The sequence below is a fragment of the Xenopus laevis genome, chromosome 9_10L, assembly GCF_017654675.1.
Source record: "Xenopus laevis strain J_2021 chromosome 9_10L, Xenopus_laevis_v10.1, whole genome shotgun sequence".
Lineage (NCBI taxonomy): Eukaryota > Metazoa > Chordata > Amphibia > Anura > Pipidae > Xenopus > Xenopus laevis.
Genome location: NC_054387.1, coordinates 36,210,282 through 36,220,705, shown reverse-complemented (window position 1 = coordinate 36,220,705; position 10,424 = coordinate 36,210,282). Strand labels below are relative to the sequence as shown.

Here is a 10,424-nt window from a genome sequence, read left to right as displayed (position 1 = left end):
AATCTTGGCAGGCATTTCTCATACAGTTATAGATTTAAGCCACAATAGGAGTAGTGAACATGCATGTAATAACATGCTAAGCATACATATATTTCACTTTGAAACGCAAAATATTTAAGACAGTGTCATGGGAACATTATATTTTATCACTGTTTTAAACTGCTCACTCAAACCGGTGTGTAAAGGTACTTGACTGTTAAAAAGACCACTTACTCACTGATTTAGAGGGTGCATTATAGTCTATATAAATAAGCCACAATGTAGCCATGGGGGCAGCCATAGGGCTCATCTTTACATACCAAATAACAGTTAAGCTGCATAGAGTACAATGATACCTTGATAAACGGGCTAAATACCATTAATGGTTCTCTACAGAATGAATGAATGAAATCCTCTCTCATTTAAAATAAGATATATGTAAGGCAGAAATCCACATGGTATATAATGAAAGAAAGAACTTTTCCCATGCTTATCAGTAACAGACAAGCAGAGCCATGTGCAATTAAAAGATAACAATAAGACAGACCATGTATTAGGGTAAGCATTAGTTAAGAACAGATCTCCGGGTCAGTACATGCAGATTACTCTCAGAACACAGCTTTGCTTAAGGTGGCCATAGACACACAGATCCTATCGTACGAATCGAGGATTCGTACGATTTTCGGATCGTGTGTGGCGTGTGCCGACATCTTTCGTCCGGCGGAGATCGGTCGTTTGGTCGATCGGTCAGGTTTTGACCCGACCGATCCCGCCGGAGCCCACGGCACATCGTAATCGGATTGTTCGGCCATACGGCTGAACAATCGGATTACTCCCGATATAGCCATGTTTGTTAATGGCATATCGGGGAAAGATCCGCTCGTTTGGCGATGTGGCCAAACGAGCGGATCTTTGCATCTATGGCCACCTTTAGATCCTCTCCTGTTAGGGTTATTGACTTCTGGAGTTCAACAGCTTCAGTGCCTCAAATCTACAGGAAAAAATGTAAAGACACAGGCAGATAACTACTGATGTTGCTGCATTATTTCATTATTACATTACTAGAGAGAAGAATTTTGAGCACGCACAACACTTTCATGGCACAAATAATGACATATTTGTACCGTCTACACAACAAATTTAAAGAATAGAAGCATTACGTCAAAGGAGAAATAAGAATTTTTTGCGACAGGCACTTTAGTGAATTCCGCTCTTTGTGGTGCTAACATTTGAAATTTTAACTGGATGCTGATTCTGAGAGCAGCTATTTTGAAGTTAATGCATTCTTTATCCTATTTCTTTGGAAAAAAATATATCTTCAGAGGCTTTTTCACCCTACAGCTAAGCAGTGACCAAGCAAAAGATTAAGTGTAACATAAGTATGTGATGTGAAACTAAGTAAATATGTGGCTGATGTTGCAATGTTGCTGTAGGAATACGTATATATTTATATATCCCTTTTAAAACAAAGATAAAACATATATCAATTACCTAACTGTTATCAACAAACTATATTCTGCTTAGTGAAACTAGACTGTTAAAGGAAGGCCATAAAGAGATGTCGCCTCTCGAGACCGAGTAAGCAGCTTATTGGCTCATGCAAAGGCCCTTCAGCTGACTTATGTCTAAAAATCTTCCAGGTAGGTTATAAAACTCCATCAGATGATGTTTGGGTTGGCATTTTGATGTGGTCCTCTCCTGACAGATCTCCATAGGCCTGCAAAATGATTCGATCTTTAGCCCAGTTGCCAAACAAGCAGATGAGCCTGATCTGGCCCAGTGTGAGGGTGGAAAATTTGGCAAAGGTCCACTTGTTTGGTAACCTCAGCTGGAGTATGTCCACCTTAAGATCCAGCTATAACCCACAATGAATCAAAAATCCTTATTCATTAATTTTATTTAGTAGGTTAGACTATAATTGTCCTAGTTCTAGAACTGTACATTCTTTTTTAAATAGCTTCTATTTATGTATATTTCCATTGAGATTGTTAGCTTGAAATGTGGGGTACATCCTGCCCACTGAATCCTATCAGCAATGGCTGACATATAGCATGTGTCATTGAAGCCAATCTGTCCATGTGTTCAACTGCACATTACCTGCAACTCTTACAGCAGAACATTCGGCAATGCAGGATGGTGCCCTTGTGCTGCTCTGCTTTTTTTCAACAAGTAATAAAAACTGGGAAGATTTGAATGGGGGCAAACTGCTGCAGATCAGGTTGGGGAGAGCCGTCAACAAATTCTAACATTTATGTGAATGCTATTTTAGCTGAAAGCTAGGTCAGTACAGAATGTAATTGCTGAGATGGGAGTAGAAGAATTTGACCATCTTAATCCAAGAAACACTTGTGGGATGAAGTGGAATGCCAACTGTATGCTAGGCTTGATCACCCAACAGCGGTGTCCAATCTCATTAATGCTGTTGTGGCTGAATGCAATACCACCAACAAGGTTCAAACATCTAGTGGAAAGAATCTCCAGATCAGTAAAGGCTGCTATAGCAGCAATGGCAATGACTGCCCTTGATTTGGGATGTTGGACAGGCAGGTGTCCAGATACTCTTGGCAATGGTATACTAACACGCCCTTATAGTTTAAATTTCCTTTGCCAACTGAGCAGAGATTTTGTGGGAACAATATTCTTATCTTTCTTTTATTCTTTTTATGTTTATCAATGGGGCAGATAAAATACTACTGAGCAGGTGGAGATGTGTATTGTATAAATATAAGCTGTTATGTTTGGTATCACCAAACATTCCCCCTCCAATACAAGAACAAGTAACAAGGCGATATTGCAATGCATTGTAAGATTTTATTTATGTGAAATCTGCATGATAATCAGAAAACAACGCTGACATAGACCCAACTACCCACTGCCTAAACAGATCAGCCGATGGAAAGTAAATATTCACCCCAAGGCTTATTTTCACTTCATACGGAGTCAGAGGAGCCTTCATTTTTCAGTTCAACCCTAGATTTGGGAGGCAGCCATCTGTGTAGAAGAAATGCCGGGAGTTAACATGTTGTAATGACTTCAAAATGCAATAATTCTATTTAAAGCAATATGTAAAGATGTTTCTGGGAGAGTCAGCATGTTATTCTGTGTCATATGGTGAAGCAGGAGGAACACGAGAGGAAGGAAGGTAAAAACCAAGTAAGGTGGCAATAAAATGGGCAAATAGAGACAGAAAAAGGCTGCAAAGGGGAGTTGGGGAGGTTCAGGCCAGCTACTCATTTTTTTAGTAAGTCAACGACAGGAGGCAGGTTCAGGCCAGCCACTATTTGTTTTAGTCTGTCGCAAATGGGTGTCCTAACCCTCTTCCACCCAGCTGCTACCATTCATTTACAGTATAGGTTCACTCCTGCCCGTCCCCTCCTTCAGAGATGAGTCTATATTACTCTTTACTATTTCTGTCTCAGCAATCTGTCTCTCTAAACACAGGCTTTGTGTTGAAGCCAGTTGTTACACACAAATGTATTTGACCTGTCAATGAAAATCTGACTCTGGCTCCTGCATAAAGAGAGACAAATTGGTGAGAGGGGATATTAATGAATGTTAATGAAACAGTACAGAATTTTGTAATTGATTGCAGTTCCTTATTTCCATGCTCATATTAAATTGTCTTTAAAGTCTATGATAGTTCCCCTTTACATTAGATTATCAGTACGCATTGGCCTGGTTTGATGTGGAAGTGCAATGGGTATTGAACTATTGCTGGGGTTTCCAATAACAGATTGGCATGAAAGATTGTCGTCAACATTGCTAAAATATTGGGCTCACAAATGCGAGGGAGCATTTTTGGTGAGTAAAAAGTAAAAGTAGGGTTATGACCATTCATGCGGTACCACTATCATATAAGAAGGTCTCAACATTAAAAAATTATAGGGGGAACACATGTACAGAAATCTTAGCATCCAATCCTGAACAAACATATGATACTTATGTTATTATTACCGGGATTATTTATGGCATCTAGCAATATTCCAACCAAATTTGGTTGAATTACAGGAGTCACCTGCAACAACAAAAAAAGCAATTTTTTATCAATTTTAAGGAATAACTACCGTAATAATGTTTCAATCAACTTATGGCAAAATATATTGTTTGTAGTATACAAAACATAAATTAGGTCTAATGCATCTACTGTAAATTATAAGGATATTAGAAGTTACTAAGTAGTTATGTTTCCTATTAAAGGCACAATGCTGCAGGCTGAGTTATACAGGGAACTCTGAGTATCACTCATGTATAATAAGGAATGATGTACCCCCTACTGTAAATTATAAGAATGTTAAAAGTCACTGAGGGGTTCTGTGACCACATGTAGGGAGTTATACAGGGAACTCTCAGTATTACTCATGTACTATAAGGGATAATGGATATAAGGATATAAAACTCTATGGGGTAAATTTATCAAAGAGTGAAGTTCCGCCACTAGAGTGAAATTCCGCAGCTCACAATTCATTTCTATGGGATTTTGAAAGGCATATTTATCAATGGGTGAAAGTGAAAGTTCACCCTTTAATAAATACGCCTTTAAAAATCCCATAGAAATGAATGGAAAGTGGCGGAATTTCACTCTAGTGGCGGAACTTCACTATTAACTTCACTCTTTGATAAATATACCCCTATGAGGGGTGGTTCTGTGACCAAATAAAGGCACAAGGCTGCAGGCTGAGTTATACAGGGAACTCTGAGTATCACTTGTGTATTATAAGGGATAATGCACCCCCTGCTGTAAATTATAAGTAAATTTAAGGATATAAAACTCTGTGAGGGGTGGTTTTGTCACCATATAAAGGCACAAGGCTGCCGGCTGAGTTATACAGGGAACTCTCAGTATCACTATGTATTATAAGGGATAATGTACCCCCTACTGTAAATTATAAGGATATTAAAAGTCACTTAGGGGTTCTGTGACCATATAAATGCACAAGGCTGCAGGGTGAATTATATAAGGAACTCTGAGTATCACTCGTGTATTATAAGGGATGATGTACCCCCTACTGTAAATATAAGGATATTAAAAGTCACTAAGGGATCCTGTGACCATATAAAGGCACAAGGCTACAGGCTGAGTTATACAGGGAACTCTGAGTATCACTCATGTATTATAAGGGATAATGTACCCCCTACTGTAAATGATAAGGATATTAAAAGTCACTAAGGGATTTTTTGACCATATAAAGGCACAAGGCTACAGGCTGAGTTATACAGGGAACTCTGAGTATCACTCGTGTATTATAAGGGATAATGTACCCCCTACTGTAAATGATAAGGATATTAAAAGTCACTAAGGGATTTTGTGACCATATAAAGGCACAAGGCTACAGGCTGAGTTATACAGGGAACTCTGAGTATCACTCATGTATTATAAGGGATAATGTACCCCCTACTGTAAATGATAAGGATATTAAAAGTCACTAAGGGATTTTGTGACCATATAAAGGCACACGTCTGCAGGCTGAGTTATACAGGGAACTCTGAGTATCACTCGTGTATTATAAGGGATAATGTACCCCCTACTGTAAATGATAAGGATATTAAAAGTCACTAAGGGATTTTGTGACCATATAAAGGCACACCTCTGCAGGCTGAGTTATACAGGGAACTCTGAGTATCACTCGTGTATTATAAGGGATAATGTACCCCCTACTGAAAAAAGTCACTCTGACACATTCACCAACTCTCAGCAAATCACAATGGCACAGATCATTCTATACCTGCTGGGTTATGGAAGAAATAAGAATTCCGATCACAGCATCTGCTTGAGAAAGTCTAAAAAAACAAGAACAAATGTCAAATCAAGTGGCTAACAAACAATGGTTGTGGCTTTTTGCCAGCTATAATTTCTACCAAAACTTTGGGATGACATGTTGGCTAAAGAGTTTTTTATATTAGTAATATGATTTTATGGTTGGCTTCAAATTTAGCCAGTCCATCCAAACGGATTACATATATAACCAACTACAGGGAGATAAGTCACTTCAGACTACCTGGAGATTCATGAGCATTGTAATGTTTCATTCACCAAAGATAAACACCAGCTGACTCTCAATCTCAGGCGGTCAGACCCATTTAAAGACTCATTTAAGAATGCAAGCAAAAGTGGAAAGTACTGTAATGGAAGCAAACTTGTACATGGTGGTAGATTCCACTAGAAGTTGCATCAGTATCTGCTACTAACTTGTGCCAAGTGGATTAGACACTACCTGAATGCCTTGGTGTGTGCCAGAACTGATACATCTGTTGCAACTTGAACATGAATGGCAGGCGCTAATTAGAACCTGTATTGCCTCAGGGAGCACAAGTTGCAATGAAGAGTGTCTGCATTTATGCCTGTAAATCTGATAAAAAGAGTTCCGTGTTTTTGCAATATGAGCTGCGTTCATAAATATGACTTACACAAAATATGTGCTTGCTGGCTTGGATGTTGTAATATCAGGGTCTCATGGGTAGAGTAACTAGGCACTACTGACTTGAATCTAACCTTATTAACACTGCAAGCTGGAAGTTATGCCAATACAACACAAATCTTCTGGTAATTCTGTCCATTTACAGCTTGCCACAACTTAGGGGCTAATTTATTTTCTGAAATCAAACTTTTTTGTGCTAAAAAACATGTATTAGATCAATTACTTTGAACCATGAAAAAATTGTAATGTATTAAGAAAGAAGTAAAACCACAAAAAAAAAATCCACCCCATCTAAAAGCTGGCAACAGGCCCAGATTTCGGGCATCTGCGCCCCAAGGCACCTTTGCACCACCACCCCCCCTGCGCTTGAGCATGCACATATTGTCAGAGCACTGGGGATAATGCGTACAGGAGCATGGTCCTCAGTGCTCCTTGGATTGCGGCTGGCCAGAATTCCAACCCTAAAATCTTGCTGCCCTAGGCCCGGGCCTTGGTGGCCTCACCACAAATCCAGGCCTGGCTGGCAAGGTCATGTAGATGTCAACGGGAGCTGTCCTTTTCCAATTGTAAATCCATTCGTTGCTTTGAGGTTTTAGAGGGATTTTTTTTATTCAATTTGAAATCGCATTTGCTCCATGTTTTTATTAGTTTGCAATTTTTTAATATTCTGATGCAAACTTAATATTTTATAAATTTACTAATTGAACCAACAATAATTGCTCTGACGATAAAGTGCAGTGCTGACAGTAATCAAGTGAGCAAACCACAGGTAATTATAAATTAATGTACTTCAACTTAATCATCACTTAATATACATATAGTTCGGATAGTAATTCATCCATCTAAATAAAGTGCAATAAATATCAATATAATTAGGATTAAAAAAATCCTCTAAAAAGGATTATTAGAAATGAAATAGGAGGGTAAATTAATCAATGTGACCAGCACCAATCTGGCAAATAGATTCGCAAAACTGTCATGAAAATTCTCGGCCGCATTTTCACCGGCGAATGTGCGTCAGTGTCCAAAAAACGGACGCCTGAGGCATTTCGTGAATTTTTTGCAGTTTCGCGAATTTCGCAGGAAATTTGCTAATTTTTGGCGAAGCGGCCCAAATTCGCCCATCATTAGCAGGCAGGATAACCTTGACTGTGGTCTCGTAGATTAACTGAATCTATGCTTAGAAAAGAAGCTGTCTTCAACTAAAAAAACACAAATCAAGGCCCCTTGACTTAGGTCAGACCTCAATAGAAAACTAAGAGATACGATTACAAGTAGGCAATCAAGAGTACTGATTTTCCCTGTTATTATAAATATATAATGGGATCCATTATCCAGAAAGCTCAAAATATGGAAAGGCCATCTCCTAAAAAGACTCCATTTTATCCAAATAAATTCCTTTTTCTCTGTAATTATAAAACAATAGCTTGTACATAATCCGCATTAATATATAATGAATCTTTACTGGAAGCAACCCCAGCCTATTGGGTTTATTTAATGTTTACGTGATTTACAAAAATCCATATTACAGAAATATCCATTATCTGGAAAACCCCAGGCCCCAAGAATTCTGGATAACAGGTCCCATAACTAAATATACTTTTACCCCATTCATTGAATGGGAAAATATGGTGAGATCAACTGAGATGATTTTTCTAATGCTATTGAATTTGGATCAGAAACTTATATTCTATTACAAGTACAAGTTAACAATAATTCAGGACAAAAAAGAAATGATACAAAACATATAAATAGCATTAAAAGATTATTTGCGTACTTACCCACTAATGCCTAAGCCTATCCCAAGAGCTCTAACAGTGAGGTCGCCAGATTTAAAGACAGTTACTTTGGTGGAAATTGCATTGAACAGACCGTTACTGTTCACAGAAGTTTCAGTTGTTATTTGTATCGTCAAAGATCCTTGAATTTCAATCGGTACTAAACCACTACAAATAGAAAAACATAATACAATACAGTCCTTGAGGTTTAATGGCTGTTTAAACATTAGATTCTCTATTGGGGAAGGGGCAGATTCTGTGACTGCAGGGGAGCACAGAGAAACAGATGACCCAAGTAGGTGGTCTTGATTACCGGTATGTTACCGTCTATCCAGGAGCTTGTTTTACCTGTATTGCTCTCGTTTTAGTTTTGCTTATCGTTTATAGTTGTATTTAAATATTATATTCATGTTCTTATATAAAATAAAGATAGGTTATTGCCCCAGCTTGTTGGCAGAATTGTGTTGCCTCTGTATAGCATATGTCACTCAATGTTATAACTGCTCCCTCTGTTATAGTAGATATACTGTACACACTAAATAACCCACATATGTAATAAAAGGCACAACATTTGCCCAGGAGCAACAAGCCACAGTAACCTATAAGCTGCTTGATTTACATACAGAATCCCCTAAGTCAGTGATCCCCAACCAGTAGCTCATGAGCAACATGCTGCCAACCCCTTGGATGTTGCTCCCAGTGGCCTCAAAGCAGGAGCTTATTTTTGAATTCCTGGCTTGGAGGCAAGTTTTGGTTGCATAAAAACCAGGTGTAGTGCCAAACAGAGTCTCCTGTAGGCTGCCAGTAAATATAGGGGCTACCAAACAGCCAATAACAGCCCTTATTTGACATCACCATGGACTTTTTCATGCTTGTGTTGCACTCCAACTCTTTTTTACATTTAAATGTAGCTAACGAGTAAAAAGGGTTGAGATAAGTATACAGCCAGGCACTCAAAGTATTATTATATCTGTATTATAAAAAGACCCATAGGAGTATGGTAGGTAATCTGCATTATTTACCTGAGAGGCAGACCTACCCCCAGTACCCACTTTTAATATACTTTGTATTACTGAAGTATTCCTCTATTTAAGGTGTTAAGTGTATGTTTTCTGAGGGCTCTTTTGTAAGCACATCCACCCAGTGGTTTGAATAAATGGAAAAGTGGACTGTTTACTGCCATTTCTGAAAGTTTAAAAAGAAAAGTTAAAAAAATGATAACCCACTTGCCTTGCAACAGCACTCAGAGATGCCTGATACCGAGTAATAAAAGAAACCTTATCTGGGATATTTGGGTTTGGAACAACGGATACAGTTCCACTTGGTATATTGAAATTATTCACTTTTAGTCTGCAAAGACAAAAACATAAAGAGCATTTGTCTGATGAATATGAACCAAGACCTCTTCCAATATGCATAAAGTACATAGAAAAAGTAAAATTGAAATGTATTTCTGTTGACTTAAAGTGACAGAAGAACATTCACCCATTTAATATGTCTTTACGCACAGGGCTCTTGTATATGAGTGATGACACTTGCACACTTTACTCTGCGCAGATGTTTTAACTCCAGTGCTGGAAAAGTATTTAAACACACACACACTGTCATCTGGCAAAAATGTAAAGTAAGTTGTGATATCCTTCAAAAACAACCAAACAGTGCAAACGAGAGTCCCATGGGGCAATGAGACTAGATCAGGACAGTGGGAATGTCAACTTCTTCCAGAACGCTTTAGTTAGGAAGTCATTCCTTGAGTGGTTGTCCATATACAGGTATAGGATCCCTTATTCGGAAACCCGATATCCAGAAGGCTCCGAATTACGAAATGGCTGTCTCCCATTGACTCCATTTTATCCAAATAATCCAAAATTTTAAAAATTATTTGCTTTTTCTCTGTAATAATAAAACAGTAGCTTGTACTTGATCCCAACTAAGATATAATTAATCCTTATTGGAAGCAAAACCAGCCTATTGGGTTTATTTAATGTTTAAATTAATTTCTAGTCGGCTTAAAGCATAAAGACCCGAATTACGGAAAGATCCGTTATCCAGAAAACCCCAGGTCCCGAACATTCTGGATAATAGGTCCCATACCTGTACTACTCAGTCAAGAGAGGAAAATGGAAGTCTTAATTTGATAACAGGGTTTTTACAACATATTTTGTCTTTAAAACACTGGTATCCATTTAAACATCTTTACAAGACTCCTTATGTAGAGACTCCTTCCAATCTAACAACTGACTACAGCTCC

The 10,424-nt window shown here is 38.2% G+C and overlaps 1 long non-coding RNA gene across 1 annotated transcript; it reads right to left on the bottom strand.

Moving 5' to 3' along the window:
* Positions 1 to 2,642: 2,642 nt before the first annotated feature.
* Positions 2,643 to 8,337, bottom strand: LOC121398281. The gene is made up of 4 exons (XR_005964220.1): positions 8,177 to 8,337; positions 5,703 to 5,757; positions 3,934 to 3,994; positions 2,643 to 2,970 (listed from the first exon to the last, which is right to left on the bottom strand). It is a non-coding gene; the product is annotated as an uncharacterized LOC121398281 (long non-coding RNA).
* Between the last annotated feature and the right edge of the window lie 2,087 nt (positions 8,338 to 10,424).